This window comes from Muntiacus reevesi, chromosome 4, assembly GCF_963930625.1.
Source record: "Muntiacus reevesi chromosome 4, mMunRee1.1, whole genome shotgun sequence".
Classification (NCBI taxonomy): Eukaryota; Metazoa; Chordata; class Mammalia; order Artiodactyla; family Cervidae; genus Muntiacus; species Muntiacus reevesi.
Window position 1 is genome coordinate 7,192,260 of NC_089252.1, and position 21,065 is coordinate 7,213,324.

The 21,065-nt window shown below is 46.5% G+C and overlaps 1 protein-coding gene across 2 annotated transcripts in view; it reads right to left on the bottom strand.

Moving 5' to 3' along the window:
* Positions 1-9,474, bottom strand: part of SOCS6 (suppressor of cytokine signaling 6) — a 33,006-nt gene extending 23,532 nt beyond the window's left edge. Inside the window, exons 1-3 of one of the 2 annotated variants that reach the window (XM_065932311.1) lie at positions 9,264-9,474; positions 7,049-7,293; positions 3,988-4,174 (exon numbers count right to left, since the gene is read on the bottom strand). The gene's annotated coding sequence lies outside the window, so the exon portion shown is untranslated. The remainder of the gene's footprint in view (positions 1-3,987; positions 4,175-7,048; positions 7,294-9,263) is intronic. The other variant, XM_065932309.1, reaches the window with a different exon arrangement.
* Positions 9,475-21,065: the final 11,591 nt, after the last annotated feature.

Genomic DNA, 21,065 nt, shown 5'->3' on the forward strand with positions numbered 1-21,065 from the left:
GGCCCCGGTCCCCTCTCTAGCTGCGGTGGGTGGGCCTCCCCTCCCGCTGAGGCCCCGGTCCCCTCTCTAGCTGCGGTGGGTGGGCCTCCCCTCCCGCTGAGGCCCCGGTCCCCTCTCTAGCTGCGGTGGGTGGGCCTCCCCTCCCGCTGAGGCCCCGGTCCCCTCTCTAGCTGCGGTGGGTGGGCCTCCCCTCCCGCTGAGGCCCCGGTCCCCTCTCTAGCTGCGGTGGGTGGGCCTCCCCTCCCGCTGAGGACCCAGTCCCCTCTCTAGCTGCGGTGGGTGGGCCTCTCGCTGCGGCGGTGTCTCTTGTTGCCCGAGAGCACAAGCTGAGGAGCTGGCGCGCGTGGGCTGACCTGCTCCACAGCATGTGGGGTCTTCCCGAACCAGGGATCGAGCCTATGGCCTGCACTAGAAGGCAGATTCTTTACAGGAGGCTAAGCATCTTCTGAATGTATACATTTTTACACCTTTCCAGGCACTTACCAATGTTTTAGCTAAAAAACAGCAAATTCCCAAATAATCTCACCACTTTCACTGCCGATAAGAAAGTATTAAACTATTGGTTAAACTACCAAGTAGGTAAGATCCGTTGAGAATTCCTGACCAACTGTTGACAATTAAGCAGGGCCCAAGTATCTGTCTGTTATTTACTTTTATTCAGGGGCAGGGGTGCTGTCCTAAACAGTGTAATGATGAAGTTCCTTCACTACTTTTCATTCTTCAAGATTTGTTTATACAAGGTCTCTGAAATATACTGAACTACTAAAGCAAAAATTTTTAACTGCTAGTGGCAACATGCACATAAAAATAACTGAAAAGTAAAGCAACTGCTTTGACTGTTTTCAGCCTTTCGGTCTTAACACAAAGCTCCAATCTAAAAGGCAATTTGTCAATTATGTGCTCAAACGCTTTTGCACAAACATTTAAGTTTTTCATTTGATTTGCATTAGAGAGTAAGAGTTTTTAGCTAAAACAATCTTTTCCTCATTTTATGTAAGTATACACAAATAAAGAAGAGCACATTTGAGATACAAAAAGTAATCCACATAAGATTTATTAAATGTATATTAAGAGTGAATGTAAACTTCATTGATAATTAGCGATAAAGGAGATCCCATAGAGCAATAATTATTCAAATGAATGATACAGCCCTATTAAGCAAATATAAATATCTTACAAAACGGAAAAGGTCATACACATTGTAAAATGGTAACTTAGTTGTCAAAAGTAATCACTAACTCAAGGCTGCCTAACAGGGGACCTTTAATACTTTTATTTTTATTTTTTATTTTTTTTTAATTTTTTTATTAGTTGGAGGCTAATTACTTCACAACATTTCAGTGGGTTTTGTCATACCCTTTAATACTTTTAAAATGATCCAAGTGAAAATAATTCACATTGCCCACTGCTGATCAGCAGGTATTTCGTAAATTAAGTTCCACAAAGTTCAGGGGCATGGGTGTGGCTTCATGACAGCACTAACTGAAAACACAATGAAAATCTTTATTTAAAGAAAAATCAGACTCGGGTTTCCCCGAAAGTAAAAGACTTTATTATTCCCTGATGCTGGTAAAACAAACACTTTGGACAAGCTTCTGATGAAACATACACTTCTTTATCACCACAAAAAAACCCACAAGGAATGTGGAATTTCCTGGCGATCCAGTGGTTAGGACCCGGCGCTTCCACTGCAGGGGGCCTCGGTTCAATCCCACCAGCCACTGAGCCAAAACATTAAAAACTTAAAAAAAAAAAAAAAACGAGGACAATGAAAACTGGAATGCAAATAACAGCAGATGACAACAGTGTTAACCAGCTCAGACAAATGATAGAAAGCTGAAATTTAAGCCTGCTACAAGGGCAGGCAACAAAAACAAACCTAAGAAAAAATATCACAAATCTGAAACAAAAGTCAGATGCTAGTCATTAAAAAGTGGGAGTAGAAAACAGTTAGAAAACAAAAACTCTTACAGCCAAAATTAAAATTCAATAGAAGAAAAACAGAAAATCCTCCCCCCCAAAATAAACTGACTTAAATATTTGAGAAAAAGCTAAAAAAAAAAAAAAAAATTAATACATCAGTCTAGGAGACCCAATACCCAACAAAGAAGAGTTCTAATCAGGAAAAGAAAGCAAATGAAGAGGGGAAAAAATTATAAAAGAAAATTTTAAACTTTTCCCCAAACTGAAGAATGCAGTTTCCACACTGAAAGACTCCATGGAATGCTCAGTACACACACCCAAGAAAAAAAATAATAATCAGGCACATCGCGGTGAGATTTTAAAATTCAGGTCGTAATAGAAGAGATGTCATAAAGCTTCCAGAAAGAGAAAAGAAAGTCACGCACAAGTGACTGGGAAAGAGATGGCAGCTGAACAGTGGCAACACTGGAAGCTGGAAGTCAGCCTTCCATTTCAGGAGGAAGCCCGCTCCCAGTGCGGCCCGCGTGCATGTCACCAACTCCGCCTGAGCACACCCCCTGCGCCGCACCCGCAGGGCCCCGTGATGGCTCCCGGTCAACCGACTTCCAGCAGCAAGGACACAGTCACTTCTGGGCGAGACAGCTCGTGCCAGCTCACCAGCTCTCTTCTGCACCTGCTGGGGTAACCCGGAGCCACCAGGAGACACGACGGGGGACTGCAGGAAGGCGCCAGGGGAGCCCCCGGCAGTGGAGGTGGTGAAAGCGAGCAAGAAGCATCACTCACACACGGAGGTTTCAGACTTTCACCTGCCACTGCAGCAAAACCTATCCTGTGCCGACTAACACAGCGACCCTGCGCTTCTCCAGGCAAGAACACTGGAGTGGGTTGCTGAGCCCTCGTCCCAGGGATCTTCCTGACCCAGAGACCCTGGTCTCCTGCGCTGCAGGCAGATTCTTTACTGTCTGAGCCACCTAGGAAGCCTGAACACAGCCAGACAACAAATCAAATATTTAGAACACAGACATTTTCTGATATGTAAGATCTCACACTCCATCACCTTTCTAGGAAGTTACGAGGAGGATGAGCTCCATCAAATCAAGGAAGTAAACCAAGAAACAGAGAACAGGTAACGTCACCTAGAGAGAGGAGAAAGCAGCCTCTAGGTTGACGGCTCCCGCTGCTCAGCCTGTCTTCGATACTGTCCTTGCCCCTACAGCCCTGCCGAATGCTGCCCCAGAGTCAGCTCAACTGTGACATCCTCCTTGAAGACACAGTCCACGTTCCCTGGCTACCAGAGGCAATACATCCTGCATCGATGGCCAGGGGAGCTGCATTCTGAAATCTGCCAGCGACGTGGTACTCGACTCAGGCACGCTACATAAGCACTCTTGCCTGCCTCCTCATTGTCTGCATGAGGATCAAGTCATTAGAAGGTGCCCTCTAATTCGAGAAAGGCAGTAATTCTTCAAATGAACAAAAGCACTAAAATCCTAATATAATTCTTTGTTTGGTATACGTTTATACACCCTGACAGTCAGCGATACTTGGTAGTAATGTTATTCCCTAAATATATATATGTATATTTTTATGTTAAAAGCAATGTCAATAGACAGAAATGACTTTAATCAGAGGGACGATACCTTCTTTAAAACCAAAACTCGGGTATAATAACAGACACTTTCATTATTATTATAAACATCAAAACAAAAGGGAAGTCACATGAAGTGACAAGTCTACCAGTAAAAATTCATCTTCCTTTTTTAAAAAGAGTGTTCACTAACCCTGCTGCTCCCACCACCCAGCGTGTTGCTGATGTGGCCAGAATACCGCCCATCACAGTAAGGACAACAGCAGGCAGCACCAAACGACGATCTGCAGCACCTGCTGCATACATCTTTTCCCAACAGTTTGAAAGAGTAACATTAAACTGTCTTTGCAAGAACTGTTGTCTAAGAGCAGCTATATATTCCACTGCCTTCTTGAAAGAGACACTTTACACACAAGTGTGAGCTGCCACTAAACCGCTCCAGACAGACAGATGTCTCTTCACATGGCCAGACTCACCTGGTGGCAGGCTTCAGGACGGCATGGTGACGCCGGCAGGGTTCTGATGCCCGACAGCTTCGGCTCCCAGGCCTGCAGAGCTGTGGTCTCGTCCTCTGTGCTCCTCGTTCTCTACTACGCGAGAGTCGGCTCCCCAGGACAACGGAATAGCCACCGCTCCCCAAACATAGTCTCCAAGTGTGATGTCCTTTTAATAATTTTAAGAAAAAATTTCAGTGGGATGGCTGTTAAGAGTGATAACACAACATTAAAACACACAGTAGGAGAACAAGCGCCAGGGACCTTGCAGGTAGCCGTGTGCGGTATGTTCCACTCAAGATTTCCCACCAACCGACCACGATGACCCGGGGCCAGTTAGCCCACCACTGCTCACACTGTCAAAGTGTCAGCCGCTCAGTCCTGTCTGACTCTTTGCGGACCCCATGGACTGTAGCCTCTGTCCATGGAGTTCTCCAGGCAAGAATACCGGAGTGGTTGCCATTCCTGTTTCCATGGGATCTTCCCAACCCAGGGATCGAGCCCAGGTCTCCTGCATTGCAGACGGATTCTTCACCATCTGAGCCACCAGGGAAGCCACCCGTCATGGTATAGCTTAAACTAATCATTACTGTTGTGCGTGCTCAGTGGCTCAGTCATGTCCGGCTCTGTGACCCCATGGACTGAGCCCACCAGGCTCCTCCGTCCATGGAATTCTCCAGGCAAGAGTACTGGAGTGAGTTGCCATGCCCTTCTCCAGGGGGTCTGCCTGACCCAGGGATCAAACCCAAGTCTCCTGAATTGCTGGTGGGCCATCTGAGCCACCACGGAAGCCCCTTACATACATCATCTCATTTAATTTTTACACCAATGTGGAAGAAGACACACTATTATTATTTTAAAAGAAGATAAGTAAGATTTTTTTTTTATTTTAAAAATCACTGCCCTATAAAATCACAGGGCTGAAATTCAAGCCTCGATCTGCAGCCCTATGAGAGCACGCCTTCACCAGCTATGCTCAGAGTCACCTAGGTCTCTGGGTGGTCTAATTCCGAATGAGTTCTTCCTTCCTGCTGCATCCTGAGGGTGCCAGAGGTTCCAGACAACTGAAGTCTCATCCCACCAAGTTCTGTAAGGCAACTGCAAGGGAAACGTGCCCTGGGGTGGGTCTCTCCTTGCACTCTAGGCAACTGTGACTCCACAGGAGACAGACCAGCAAGCTGGGTGCGTGAGTGAATTCAGACAAACACCTCGACCCAACAGGTAGGGGTGACTCTCCCCACGTGCGGCTATGTGGGCCATGGAGTTTCAAGAACTCAGGCCTCATTAGTGCTATGATTTATTCAGCTGAGCAGATCAGCGCAGCCAGGGGTGAAGAAGAGAAACAAAAAAACCAACAGGCGTCCACGATCTAGGCAGCACACCGCTGCCTTTACTGTATGAACAACCACGTGAAAACCACAAGCGCTTTCTGCACCCGAGTCCCCACCCAGTGGACAGGAAGCACGAGAAGTGTGAGGCAGACAGAGGAGAAAGACCACAGCCCAGGCCCTCCACAAGGAACTCAGTAATGAACGTTAGATCAGAAACACACGAACCGATAAATGGGATTCCTGAAGGAGCTGTGAGGAAGCAGAGTCAGGGAGGGCTTCCCTGAGACGGTGACCCTGGCGATACAATCCGAGGATGAACCAACCTCAGGAGGAGCCAGTGAAGAGCAGCCCTTGGCAAGGTGAGAACCGAGATGCAACCCGGAATGCCGAGGGAGAGAAGGGCTGGACCACGACCCTCCGAAGGCAGAGAGAGGTTCTTCAGGACGAACCGAGAAGTCGGGCAGAAGTCTCACTTGTGACAATGGTAAACAGCTTGGATTTCACTTCACACAAAACATCTGCGCACTCACAGTAACGCTGTCAGATGGATTATTACCCCCATCGTAGCCCCAAATAAGGAATAAAACTCCGAGGGGATATATAGTGTGTTCAAGGTCACAAGCTAGCAATGTACACTCCCCCCCAAAGACGTAACGCCTCCAAAATGTCCTCTGTATGCAAAGGGAGTGCGGAAAACTTCAATGACTTATCTATCTCCGACTAATCGTCTATTCTTCAAACATCAACAAGGCCAACAGTCACCCAAAACAAATGTCACAACAACGTAAATGTAAAGTCTGCATGAATCATCAAAGACGACCCCGACGGTGGTTTAAGGGGAAATGTGCCCTTAGTCCAAACGTCTTCCCTACTTAACAGATAAAGCAACATGTTATGCAGCATAATAAATTAACCATAAAAACACTAAAATGACAATTTCACTCTCAGTACACTTTAGAACACGTCCCACTGTTGTTTCTCTTTTACTACCTGGATAACTTTTTTTTGGATAACTTGTTCAATCAGGCTAGTCATACAAGAAAGTTTCCCCTTAGCATGACACACTAATATTATAAATGTCTCTCTTGCAAAATTACTTTCATAATTTTATGAAAGTACCCGGACACCACAGATGTGCCATGTCCAGAAGTGGAAAAGATTAGGAATGAGGACGGAGAACTGAAATAGACAATCTTCATTTCCCATAAAAGATGCAACAAGCAGAAAACAGCAAAAGGCGATCTTTTTACCTCTAGGTCATTTACCTACCTGCCCTTTTTAAGTATTAAAATAGATGCATACACATCCATTAGTTACACCAGATTATAAATAACATGGGGAATCTGACCTCACGTGTGTGTGTTAATTGTTCAGCTGTGTCCAACTCTTTGCAACCCCATGGATTACAGCCCTCCAGGCTCCTCTGTCCATGGGATTCTGCAGGCAAGGATACTGGAGTGGGTAGACATTCCCTTCTCCAGGGGATCTTCCCAACCCAGGGATTGAACCTAGGTCTCCCACCTTTAGGGCAGATTCTTTACCAGCTGATCCACCAGGGAGGCCTCATACGTCAACATATTTGTTGAATTCCTGACTTCATACTTCAACATATTTGTGCGTATCTTGTGTGTGTGCATGACCCATTTTGCACGACTGCATATTTATGAGCAGATAATAACAGTAATTGCCACAAACTCAGAAATGATCCTCACAGTTTCCTCGTTCTTGGAGTACTCTATTAGTTGCTCGGTTGTGCCAGACTCTGCGATCCCATGGACTGTAGCCCACCAGGCTCCTCTGTCCATGGGATTTCCCACGCAAGAACATGAGAGTGGGTTGCCATTTTCTTCTCCAGGGGATCTTCCCGACCCAGGGATCAAACCCGGATCTCCCACATCGCAGGCGGAGTCTTTACCACCTGAGCCACCAGGGACTTGAAGTATTGTATGTTATAACTCTGAAATAAGATCACACGATTACTTCCATGAGCCAAATAAAAGAAAATACCAGTAAAAAAACAGCTTCTTGAAAACTGATCACACTGAAGAAAACTACCCGAGTTTTCTCTAAAGAGTGACGGTTACCTAACAAGACAGGCTTAAGAAGATGCTTGCTTCTGCTCCCTAAAAAGAGGGCCATTAAAAGGAGCCTCAGATGATTAGGAATCCAGTCAGCACTGCTGAGTTTCCCTCTCAGGGCACTGCCCAGCCCAGGCTGGCTGTAGCCCAGGTCAGTGCACCCCAACCCCTGCTTGGCCACTCCCCTGCAAGGTGCTACAGGGGAGGGTGTCAGGTGACACCCAAGGGTGTGCCCCTGGGTCCTGCAAGGCCATGTCTGAGGCCTGCCCATCTTCCCACTAAGAGAAGGGAAAGGGGCAGGGCCAGGCACTTCCCACCAATTCAGGAGGTGTTCAAAGATCGTAAGCGGGAAAAGTGCTTCACAAAAGAGATGCTGAAGGGAGGCCCCCAAAAGGTAAAGGTTCCAGTGAATAAGGTGGGGGATCCTATCCAGACCAGAAGAAAGTACTTGCCAGGTCACAGGTGAGCTCTTCTAAGAATCCTAGTAAAGTCCAAGGTCAGCCTGACAGCTTCCCCAAAGGCAACAAGAAACCATGAGGGACACTGTGGGAACCAAAGGGTTGGTCACATATTCTGCTTGGAGCAGGCGTGGCCTCTGAAACTTAACCATATCCATGCTACCTGATGCAGAAATACTGAGAAATAAGACGGCACCGGAAGCAGATCACAGGCTGTTTCCAGGTTTTCTCTGTGAAACTCGACAAACAGCGCCATTCATGTTTTTAAATAAAACATTCCCCACAGCACTACATATTCCACTGAACATTCATTCATTCAACTAAGCTAAGTAGATTTCATGTTGTGATATTTGTTGCGTTAACCAGAAAAAGAAAAAAATCAAGATCACTGCACGTCTACCGCGACTGGGAACACCTCGGACGTTTCATCTTAAAGAAGAGGGCAGTTTACTTTTGTTTGATGACATGTGTGTGGCCAAGGACCGCCATCCATGAAGAACGTATTTGGGCAACGTTTTGTGTCTCATTCACATCGTAACTGTGATTACTACGTTCTCCATCCTCATCCACAGGAAAGTGGCAGGTCGCCTTTTCCAGGGCAGACGTTTCAAGAAAACATTCGTGGAACTGAATCCAACATTATTATATTTCACTACCGGAAGCCTGAGGTCTGCCCCCATATTCCCACCTGGCCCTGAGTTCCAAAAAGTGGGGCTGGGAACCCCGAATTCCACACGCCGACTAAACGTGAAGTTGGCCTGCAGACGACCGCACACGTTCCAAGTTCTGGGCCGGGATCTGCCCCAGGAGAAATGTCAATAGATGCGACCCAGAAGGGAGGCACCAAGGTGTCCCCACGCGAACCGAACGCCGCGGCCCGGCCCGACCCCAGGGGCGGGCTCACGTCCCCCACTCCCCACGGCCACGAGGGTCCGGCGGCGCGTCCCCGCGCGGAGCCCACCGGGGTCCCGGCCCCGCCGCGGCCCGGGCCTCCCAAGCGCGCCCGCCGGCCGCCGGCCCCGGGGTCCGAGCGCGCAGGCTCCGCGCCGCCGCCCCAGGCCTCGCCGAGCCCCGGCCTCTCCCCGCCGGGCTGCGGGCAACAAAGGCGACGGCCCGGGCCCGGCGCGCGCGGCGAAGGGCCGGAGGCCCCGGGGTCGGGCCGGCGCGCGCGGCGGAAGCAGGCCTCGGGCCTCCCCGGCCCGGCGCCCCGGCCCGGCTTCCCGGACGCCGCTCCTCGCCGGCCCGGCGCCCGCCCGCGGACCCGCCGAGGCCCTGGCCGCTCCCTGGCCCGCCCGCGCCGGAGCCGCCCCGCGCCGGCCCGCGGAACCGCGGCGCCCCCGGCGTCCGAGAGGAGCGGGCGGGCGGCCCGGCCCCGCGCCGCAGACGCTCACCCGGCGGCGGCCGCTCCGCGTCCTCGCCCCGCGCCGGCGCGACTGCCGCGCTCGGCCCTGCTCGCCCGCAACTCCGCCTCCCGCCGCCTTCCTCCTCCTCTTCCTCCCGCCTCGCCGCCTCCTCCAGGAGCGGCGCGCCGGCCGCCGGCCCGAGCGGAGCCGCCGCCGAGGAGCCGAGCGGGCCGCCCCGCGCCCACCTCTCGGCCCGCGGCGCAGGCGGGCGTCGGCGCGGGGGGCGGGCCGGCGGGGCGGGGCGGGGCCGGGGCCGGTGCGCGCCGGGGTCCGGGAGCCCGCACCCGCCCTCCGGCGCCCCCGGCCCCTGCGCGCCTGCCCGCCCGCCGCCGCCTTTTGCAGCCTCGCCTCCGCGGCGGCCGGGCGGACGCGGGAAGAACCATGTCCTCGGCCCTCGGGCGCCGGCCCCGGCCTCGTCCCCTGAGGTCGGGGGTCCGCTCACCTGGCGCGGTGGCCGGGACCACCCGGCCCCCGCGGGCAGCGGGACGGAGTGGCCGAGCGCGCGCGCCCGAGCCGGGCCCTTCCCACACCTTTCTCTAGCTTAACCGTGAGATGTGCTGATTAAAAGAAAAACTTACTCCTTGTTTCAGCCCATCTGCTTTTCCCTTTAGTCCTTGTTAGTGGGTGTTTTTATTTTTTTATGCATGGGTTTTTTAATGCGTGTTTTTTTTTTTTTTTTAAATGCAGGAATAGTTTATTGTTTGTGCCGCCGAGTTCCTAGGCAGTGTGATGTCAAGTTGAGCGTTGGTAACTTGACTCACTTTTTGGAAACCAAACCCCGTTGATTCTTTGCTACCTGCATATAGAATTAACAGCAAATTGGACTTTTGTCAACGAGAAGCTACAGGAACATTTTTTATTTCTCTTTTCATCCGAAGAAAAGTGGTTAAAGATAAGTATCATTAAAATCTAACTTGAGAATTAGTGTTGGCTTTGAAAGTTGTATTTCTTGACTAGCATGGAGCCTTTAAAAAGGAAACAAGGCTAGGGGAGAAAAGTTTTTAAGTTTTTCCAAAGTAAATGTATATCTGAGTTATACCTCAGTAAAGCTGTTAGTTTTTTAAAAGTTCAAGTAATTGATCTTAATTCTTATGAATATTGGATATATAATTCTAATCTAAACACCAAGTCTAGATTAATAATTTAAAAATTGCATTGTCAGGTGATTCAGCTGGTTTGTATGACTGAATAGTATATATATAAGGTTGATGTCATCTGTTACCTGTGATTCACCAGACCTTTATCATCTTTAGTTCTTATTTGAATTTGTTATTAAACTCCTACAGGATCTTCCCTGGTGGTCCACTGGTTAAGACTCCCTGCTTCCATTGCAAGAAGTGCAGATACCATCCCTGATCTGGGAACTAATAACCCGCATGCCTGGAGGGAGGCGGAAAAATAAGTAAAAATAAACTCCTATTATTAATCTGATTTAAATGCAACTCAGTTCTCAAATATCCAATCACAGTGAATGTTGACTGAAATAGACCTGTCAGAGTAGTGAAAATAGTAAGTAGTAATTAGAGATGAAACAAGACAGAGGATGAAATGGTAGGATGGCATCACTGACTCAATGGACATGAGTTTGCGCAAACCCTGAGAGAGAGTAAAGGACAGGAAGCCTGGCAAGCTGCAGTCCATGGGGTCGCAAAGAGTCAGACAGGACTGAGCCACTGAGCAACAACAACAGAGATGAAACAAACTTTTCAACCCACCCCTCCTGTGGTTCAGAAGCCCGTTCGGAAGGAGAAGGCACGGGACAGGCTGGAAATCGGACTGATGTTTCCAGTCCGAAGAAGGCCAGTAGTTGGAGGCCAGGGAGCAGGGCCGATGAGCACAAAGCTAGCAGTGGGCTGGCTGCTCCTCCAGGAGACAGGATCAAGACCCCGGCTTCTGAGTCTGGCAGAGCTGGTGTGGCAGCTCAGCCTTAACAATTCATGCAGATGTGTGAGCTCAACCAAGCTTCTCAGTTGTAACCTCAATTTCTTACAAGAAGGGGGATGAGAATGGCGGAGGCATTTTTTATATTTTTGTATTAACTCTATTAAATCAGTTCATTTCCGAGTCTTTGAGACCCCACGGACTGTAGCCCAGGCTCCTCTGTCCATGGGAGTCTCCAGCCTAGAGTGTTGGAGTGGGTTGCCATTTCCTCCTCCAGGGGATCTTCTCGACTCTTATATTAAACAGTTGTGGCGATTGCTTGAGGTAGTGCTCAAAAATGTTTAACTCAGTACCTGGTCCATAATGATTGCTATTACTAAGTAGTGTGTATTTTACAAGCAAAGTATGCAAATATTTGGGGGCATATATTATCTACTTTAACAGTCAATTTGTAAGATCTGTATTATCATCATCCTCACATTACAGGTGAGAAAACTGCCTTCTTGGTTATAAGTAGTAAGTAACTTTCCCAAGTCACACCCTGCTAGGAGGCAGAGTTGGACTCCAGACTTAGGTCTCTCTGACTCCAAAATATGAGCTTTTAACCACTAAAATAAAACAACAGTGATAACAGTATGAATAATACAACAACAACTTTAGGGTAGAGATACCCCAGTGGATAAATACACTATTAAAGTCTCCATGCTAATCTAAAAAAATGGTACTGAGGAACCAATTTGCAGGGCAGGACTAGAGATGCAGACGTGGAGAACCGACTGCGGACGCCGTAGGGGAAGGAGAAAGTAGGACCAGTTGAGAGAATAGCACTGACATATATTAAACAGATAGCTGGTGGCAAGCTGTTGCGTCATGCAGGGAGTTCAGCTGGGTGCTCTGTGATGACCGAGAGAAGCGAGATGGAAGGGGTTGGGAAGGAGGTTCAAGAGAGGGGATATGTGTAAACATACAGCTGATTCCTTTCGTTGTATAGCAGATACTAACACAATATTGTACAGCAATTATCCTCCAATAAAAAAATTAAAAAATAGAAATAGTGCTGTAGATAAGAAATAACACACTAATTACTAAAAAAGTTTTTTTTTTTTAATAAAATCTCCATGTTTGGCTGAATTCCAACATTTTGGCTTTAGTCAGCACTGTCTGATAGATGTGCTCAGTCATGTCCAACTCTTTGAGACCCCATGGACTGTAGTCTGCCAGGTTCCTCTGGCCGTGGGGTTTTTCAGGCTAAAATACTGAAGTGGGTTGCCATTTCCTCCTCCAGGGGATCTTCCTGACCCAGGGATTGAACCTGTGTCTCCTGTGTGTCCTGAATTGCAGGCGGTTTCTTTACCACTGAGCCATCCGTTGAGGAAGCCCCTGTCTGATAGACACACTTGCTAAAAGACGGTCCTGGCAAAGGGGCCTATTGGAAGGAGCTCAGTTCTGCCTCTTCCTCCTGACGTCACAGCTTGTAGAGCCAGAAAGAACCTTCCGGACCATGGTCAGCATCCTCATAGTATGGAGGAGGAAAGAGATTCTGAGAAATCATATGACTTGCCCAAGTGACAGACTTAAAAGTAGCTGAGTCATGACTTCAACTGCCATCTCCCAATTTCACCTCTGGCTTGATTTCTAGTATTAAAGATGTTCTTTCCTCCAGAAGAGGAAAAATGTGGACCTTGGACTGGAGAAAACTGGGTAGAAGCAGGATGGGACATGGTGGATAGCCTTACAAACTCATCCTGACATTGCAAGTCCATCCTTGGTGCTAAAAGTCCTGGGGGAAATTGGCCCAAGTAAGTAACACTACACACTTCCTACATCCCTCTTGCTTCCCACTGCCGTTCTGCTGCCTCGCACCTTCTTGTCTTTGAAGATCATGAGAGATCCTCCACTCATGCAAAGTTCCCTGATCGGTATGGGATGGAAGAGTGTCCCCAAAGATTCATGTCCTTCTCGGAACCTCTAAGTGTGAACTTGTTTGAGAGTGGGGTCTTTGCAGATGTCATTAAGTTGGTACGTAGTCATACTGGAGTAGAGTGGGCCGTTCATCCCATTTGATTGTTGACTTCATAAGGGGAAAAGAGACACAGAGACATGCAGAGACGCTCAGGGAGAATCCCCAGAAGACAGAGATGGCAGCGATGTGCCCACAACCCAAGGACAACCAAGACTGCTGCCAACACCTGGAGCTGGAAGAGGCAAGGAAGGGTCCTCCCCTACAGCTTAAGGAAGAGCATGACTCTACAGGCAGCCTGATTTTCTGCTGCTATCCTCCAGGACCAGGAGAGGAAGTACTTCTATGGTGGTAAAGCACCCAGTTTGTGGAGCTTACCCAGTGGCTCAGTGGTAAAGAATCCGCCTGCAATGCAGGAGACTCAGGTTCAACCCCTAGGCTGGGACGATCCCCTGGAGAAGAAAATCGCAACCCACTCCAGTAATTCTTGCCTGGAGAATCGCATGGACAAAGGAGCCTGGAGGGCTACAGTCCATGGGTTTGCAAAAAGAGGTGGACATGACTGAGCAATTAAATAACAACAATGCAGTTTGTGGTGCTTTGTTGTGACAGCCGCAGGGACCCAATGCACTGGTCCTAGGCCTGCCCACCCCTCCACCCCTGCCCCTTCCACCTGAGGGCCTGTTCTCGGGAATGAAGTCACTGCAGTCGCCTCCCAGGCAAAGCTTCTCGTTGTAGAGCTTCCTAGTTACTAGAGTCACCGAATGCCCCAGTTTGCCCAGGATGGCACCAGGTTATAACTATCGGTCTGGCAAAAACGTGAATGGTGCGCCTTTCATCCCAAAGTTGTTCCTGTTTGGGAAATAAATTCTGTGTTCACCCTGCCTTCTCCATAAAGCACAGAAGAGTGACTCAGTTACTTGGCATTCAAAGAGAGAGTTGGACCCAACCCACTTCTCCAGCCCCGCCGTCCACTGTTTCCTCATATTACACTTTGCCCGGCCAAGCCGGGTAGCTCCATCTGCAAGCAGTCCCGCCCTGGGCTTTTCTCTTCGCCTAGAATGTTCTTCCATCTCAGCACACTGCCACCCCACCAACAAACACACCCTCTGATTACTTCTATACATTGAAAACCTTACTCATCATCTGTCAAGGCTCAGATCCACCCCATCAGAAAAGACGTCATGCTATCGAGAAAGCCCACGTTGGATTTTACAGCACATCCTATATTCTACCCTGAATTGTAGCAATTCTCTCTTCTCCTTTTGAGTGCAGATACATTGTCTTATTCATCTATTATACTATTAGTACCTACAATGAAAAATGTTCACACAGTAGGGACTCAGGAAATCTTTGATAAATAAATTTGAATACTTCATTCCTCTCTCCATCTATTTGAGAATAGCTGATGATAAATGAGTTTTCAAAACCCTTTTAAAGATACACTTTAAGATAGAAGAGTGGCTAGTTTGTCCTTCGGGAAGTGACAGGTACCTGATCTCCAGAGCATAATTATGTGGACTCCCAAAAATATTGCCTGCCACGTCAGTAAACATCCAACAATTTGCCCACTGTCAAGCCTTCAGCCACAGTCACAGCTCTGAAGGTGCACCCCAAGGGGAATTCAAGATGAAAAAACAAGATACTGCCACTAGATAGTTAAGATGCTTATCAAAGGAATCATCTCCATGAAGCCAAACACTTGCATCTTCCCATACATGGAAAGGCACTAAAATCATTATCTTGGGATGCCTGGATGTTTTGGTGTGATTAGCACTAGGTTTTTGATGTTTGACTACATATGTTTGGAGCAAAAACTGCTGTATATCCTTGTGTGTGGGGAGAGGGGGGGATGTGTGTGTGTGCGCGTGCGCACACATGCATTCAGTCGTGCCCAACTCTTTGTGGACTCCATGAACTGTAGCTTGCCAGGCTCCTCTGTCCATGGGATTTCCCAGGCAAGAATACTGGAGGGGGTTGCCAATTCCTTCTACAGGGGATCTTCCTGACCCGGGGATCAAACCTGCATCTCATATGTCTCCTGCATTGACAGGTGGGTCCTTTACCTGCAAAACTTCAGTATATCCTTACTCCTTTAACTCTTTGGAGCAGTTCCTCAGAGTTCTCCAAGAGGCTGAAGCTCAGGCTATTTTCCTCAGAAAGCCACTGAATAAAAAATAATTCTCAACTCCTAACTTGTACAATTTTTTTCAGTTGGCAATTATTAAGAGGAAGTGCTACAGTCCATGGGGTCGCAAAGAGCCGGACACGACTGAGCGACTGAACTGAACTGAATCATTTTCCTGGGCTGTTTCAATCAGTAACTGGATTCTGCTCAGTGGGGATATGTTGACTGTCAAGGAATGGTGCCTACCTCCCAAATGATTTGATCTGAGGGTTTTTAAGACCTGGCAAGAGGTATGTGGGAACCGATTTGTTTGCTCAGAAAGGTGGCACTTCCTCAAATTATCGTCCCTACATGGTGACAGTCCCTTGTAGCCTGCTTCCTATTTATTCTTCATTTTTCTAGATTCCACATATATGTGTTATTTTTGTCTTTCTGACTTACTTCCCTCTGTATGACAGTCTCTAGGTCCAACCACTTCTGTACAAGAGAATCCCATTTGTTAAAGAACTCTTCTTTACAGCAAGATAACGCACTGAACTCAAAACCTAGAAATCCAAAGCAGGATCAGCATTTTATAGAAAAGTAAACTTCTACCAATGTTCATAATTTTAACGCATCAGGAAGACCTAATGATCCGTAAACAAAGAGAAAATATACTGTACTTTCTGTGGATGGATTAAAATTTTCTATTAGAGCATTGTTCCATTATATTTGGTGTCATTAAAGTACAAATTTCTCCCTAGAAGCAATATCATTTTTATCATCAGTTGTTTATATTCTGTAACTTAAATATTACTATCACATTGTTATTTGATTTTTGCATCATTTTTAACTTTTCATATGTTTCCCCATTCACCTATAGTTTATATGAAATTCATTTTGCTCTTTTTAATGAACCGCAGACATTTAAAAGGTGTGAGATTTCTCCAAGAGCAAGAAGAAATATTGGTCATTCAAATGTCTTGTCATATAACAATAATGAACACACCTGAAATTGGCATGCACACATTTTCCATCCTGAGTCACATGTTAGTGGCTGACAGAGAACTTGAGATCAAAAGGCACTCTCTTTGAAACAACACCTGCCATAGAATTTCCTGTGAATGACTTTCCAACAGGATCCATTTGAATGTCCCCCTGGCCTTGAGTTTTGATGGAGACTGGGAATCATAGGTGTTAAGTACCATTGATGTTTAAGTGCTAATCTAATCGCAAAGGAGTGACTTCAAAACCTGTTTTGCCTGAATTAGCCAATCTGCATAGCTTCAGGGTTTAGAGGAGGCTGTATGCATTCCTTCCTCCAGTGAGGGAGAGAAGGGGTTGTCCCCTCCCCATTTGAAACCATGTAAGGGAAAGCTTCAAGAAAACCAGAGCTCTGGACCTAAGCCCTTGGAGGACCTGCTGTAGGACAGCAAAATGCTGAGAAGATAGCCTGACTAGAGCTGCCCTCCCCCAGCAGAGAAAGAGGGGACCGGCCCACACCCCCGACCAAGGCAAGCGATGCCCTTGGGCTTTGTGGGCGTCCCTGCTGGCTCAGTTGGTAAAGAATCCACCGGAAATTCAGGAGACCCGGGTTTGATCCCTGAGTTGGGAAGATCTCTTGGAAAAGGAAATGGTAACCCACTCCAGTATTGTCTGGAGTATTCCAGGCAGGATTCTTGCCTGGAAAATCCCACGGACAGAGGAGACTGGCAGACTATACTGTCCATTGGATTGCAAAGAGTCGGACAGGACTGAGCATCTGAGCACAGAGAAATAGAGATTCGAGCTGGAGGCAGGAAATGCACAGAGCACTTCTTTCTGTTCTAAAAGGGTGCTAAAGAGGAAATACAGTAAGTCCCCTACGTACAAACATTCTGAGAGTGCCTTTGTAAGTCCACTTTGTTCATAAGTCCAACAAAGTTAGCCTATGTACCCAACTAACACAATTTGCTATATAGCATTGTACTGTAATAAGTTTATACTTTTCACAGAAAGTAGTACATAAAAAATGCCAAAAATAAAACATTTTTAATCTTATAGTGTGGTACCTTGCAAAGTACAGTAGTACCAGTACTATTTCCCTGGTGGCTCAGTCAGTAAAGAATCAGACTGCAATGCGCGGGAGAACTGGGTTCGATCCCTGGGTCGGGAAGATCCCCTGGAGGAGGGCATGGCTACCCACTCCAGTGTTCTTGCTTGGAGAATCCAGTAGACAGAGGAACCTGTCGGGCTCTGGTCCATGGGGTCACAAAGAGTCAGACACAACTGAGCAACTAAGCATACCAGCTATACCGCCGCTGCTTTTATGCTTGCTTCTGGATATCCTGGGCTGGAAATAAAGATCCTATATACTACTGTGGTCTATACAGCGCCGTACAGTAGGTTACACGAAGCTCAACCGCTTGCAGAGAACACACGCATATGACCATGCGAGCCAGACACCGGAACTAACTGATGTGATTGGACATGTGAACACGTGTGCATCTTTGCAAGTTTGAAACATGAAGGTTTGTGTGTAGGGGACTTATATTCTCTGACACTTGTTCAAACTGTAAGTGAAGTCGCTCAGTCGTGTCTGACTTTTAGCCACCCCATGGACTGCATGGTCTACCAGGCTCCTCTGTCCATGGGATTTTCCAGGCAAGAGTACTGGAGTGGGTTGTCATTTCCTTCTCCCGGGGATCTTCCCAACCCAGTGATCGAACCCAGGTCTCCCGCGTTGTAGACAGACTTTACTTTCTGAGCCACCAGGGAAATGTAAGGAGGGCTTTATTTTGATAGGTGTCAAGACTACAGCAATAGGGCAAAGTGGTTGGGCTTAACTCTGGGAACAGTAAAGACAGTCAGCGATTTATAGCCAGGGAGCAGGGTGAAGGGAGTCAGTACACGGAAAATTATTAAGAGGAGGCATGAAGGACAAGGGGGGTTCTTGCTAAACCACCCCCATCTTGTGAGGGGACTCATGCAGCCTGGGAAGAAGAGCCCACATGGACGGGAACAGAGGCCTCCTACCCAAAACCCACACCACACAGTGGAGGTTACTGGGAACCCGAGCCGCAGACAAGCCTTGGAATGACGGCAGCCCACGCCTTGACTGCAGCTTCCTGAGACCCTAAACCAGAATCACACAGCTAAGCTGTTTCTGAATTCTTGACCCAAAGAAACAGATAATAGGGTTCATACCCCGCCTTAATCATCACATACTGCATCTCTGCCACTGAAAGAGATGTGTGATGTGCAGTCTGGGGACGAATAGGATTTCTAAGTAGCCAATAGGTATCTGGGTATCCCAATGACACTATTGTATTATATGATTGTTTTCAGAATTTTAAATAAACTTTAGAGAAAAGTAGCTGATTTTTGTTTTAATCATCAAGGCTTTGCAAGTATTTGAATGTACTCAGAAGCTGACAATGTTTGATTGAATGTTTTATAATAAGGATATTATTGGGGGGGTCGGATCTTAGTTCTCTGACCAGAGATCAAACTCACACCCCTTGTGTTAAAAGTGTGGAGTTTTAACCACTGGGCCACCAGGGAAGTTCCTATAATAAAGATTTTTCTATGCTTTTTTCATTAACTTTGTGTGTGTGGGGGGTGGGGAGGAGGGAATATATTTCTTTTACCCTGATTAACCTCCCATCTCCATTTGTATGAGCCTAGATTATAAAATTTGATTTGTGATAGACTGAATGGTTAATTTAAATAACCCAATGAAATATAAACATATTAAGAAAATAACATTCAACATCCACTCATGAGATTTCAAAATATAGAAACTGCTTCCTTGTTCTCATTAAAAAACCAACCAACACTCCACCACCACCAAAAAGACCCCCACACCCTCACCTCATTCTTTTCTAATCTCTCTCCCTAGTTTCTCTTTACTCTTGACGTCAAGATTAATCCCTTGCTGTGCCTGTGGTAACCATGTTTTGCAGGGAAGAAATGATGCAATAATTATATGAAAAAAAGGGGGGAGGGGCTGACCAGTTTTCAGCGTCATCTTATTGCTAAAACTTTTGCTCCAGCGGCGCTGGGAATAACTTGAAAGTAGAGTTAATGTTGATCACAGTAGAAAGTAGAATTAATAATGATCACAACTCGGTAAATGCTGAGTCAGCCACCTAGACACTTCTTTCCTCTCTCCTTTTCTTACCCTGTGGTGGTCCTCCTAAAAAAGTGTGACTTCAAATGAAACCCTTACACTCACTTAAGAATAGCACTTTGCAAAGAATTCTTCATTATGCAAGGAACTAAGGAAATGTCTAGCAATAAATACCCATTTGACTATTACATTTTCATTAGTACATAGTGCGTACTTTAGCACGGTAACAAACTAACGCCAGTTAAAAATAGTCGATGAATAATTGGGACCCAGATCTTCAGTAATAGTCTTCTTACAGATTCGCCCTTTAAAATAACTGCTGAGTGTGCGTAAACTCAGGAAAAATCTGGCACCTCCAGGATTTAACTTGAAAAGAGAAAGCAGCAGAAGACCTGGGGAGCTATTAAGGAAACATCAGTGTGATTCAGACTTCCTTCTGTCACTGACTATTTTCAGGTTCAGTTTTGTTTGAAAACAATTCTCCTGGGATGGGGAGCAAACAATAGCCGTCCCAGCACTTAGCTGTTCCTTTTCAGAGGACTCGCTGGAGCCCTGACAGGTCACCACCACAGAAACGCCTCAGCTCAGTCACTGCTAAGCTTGAGAGGCAGAAGTATAAACACTTGATTCCCGACAAATGACTGGAGTGTATTTAAGTCTTTATTTCCGGCCAGTGCAGAGAAGTCGGCTTAACTTTGGACAGACACACACAGGGAAGGTTGAGAAAGCCCACAAGGATAGATCTGAATTCAAGATTCTTCCTACACTGGCCCACAGGTTGTTCCAGGGCCTTCCGGAGGGCAGGCCGAAAACACCCTTTAATTTTACCTCTGCTCCGTCATTCTGACAGGCAATGGAAGGCCCAGAGTTCAAAATCGTGCTTTAACAGGGCAAAAAGTTTTACCAACTAAAACGTGTATAAAGCAACACAAAATTCAGACATTTTCTGTGGGATGACATAAATTCTCTGTATTTCCTAAGGTTCTTGCTGGTTTTACACCCTTGAGTGGCCCTTCTTATTTTGAAAGAGGAGTTGATAATCCATACAGTAAAAATGAAGAAATACCCATGCAGGTTTAAATAACACCTAAATTTCAGAAATACTCCGGTTAAACATTTTAAAATGAATGCTGCCCATTTAGAATGACTCATTGTTTCAAAATATTTTGGTTGAATTTTAATGTTGGTTTATTTTAAACTAGTGAATAGAAGAATCCAAAAGGCAATTTCCTCTCTAATCTTATTTATACCTTTTAGTTTCCTGCATCAGAGGCTTTTAAATCATTTACCTAATATATATATAATATTTAATTCCATCTTGTAATTCAAGACTGTTACAAGAATGAAGTGTTTCCTAAGTAATTACTACAAGAAAGGAAGGAAAAAACTAAAATTATTTTACTCAAATTCATATTTTATAAGGCAAGGCCAGAGCTTTCTTGTTAATTTCTTAATTAAATATCATATCAAAGAACAGAAAGAAAAAATTTGACAATTCCTTTCAGATCATCAAATCAGTGGAAATAGACATATTGAAATGGACATTCAGTCCTAATAAAATTAATTGATACCAATAGCTTAGTTTTGAGAAACTCAGGTAGGTTGCAGAAATGTTTGCATAGGATTTCCTATTTTTAGTGTTTGTAAAAAAGAGTCAAATGTTTGTCCAAGAGTAGTAATGCTCTTTATCAGTGTCAGAATAAAAATTCAAATTTTTAACATTCAGAAAGA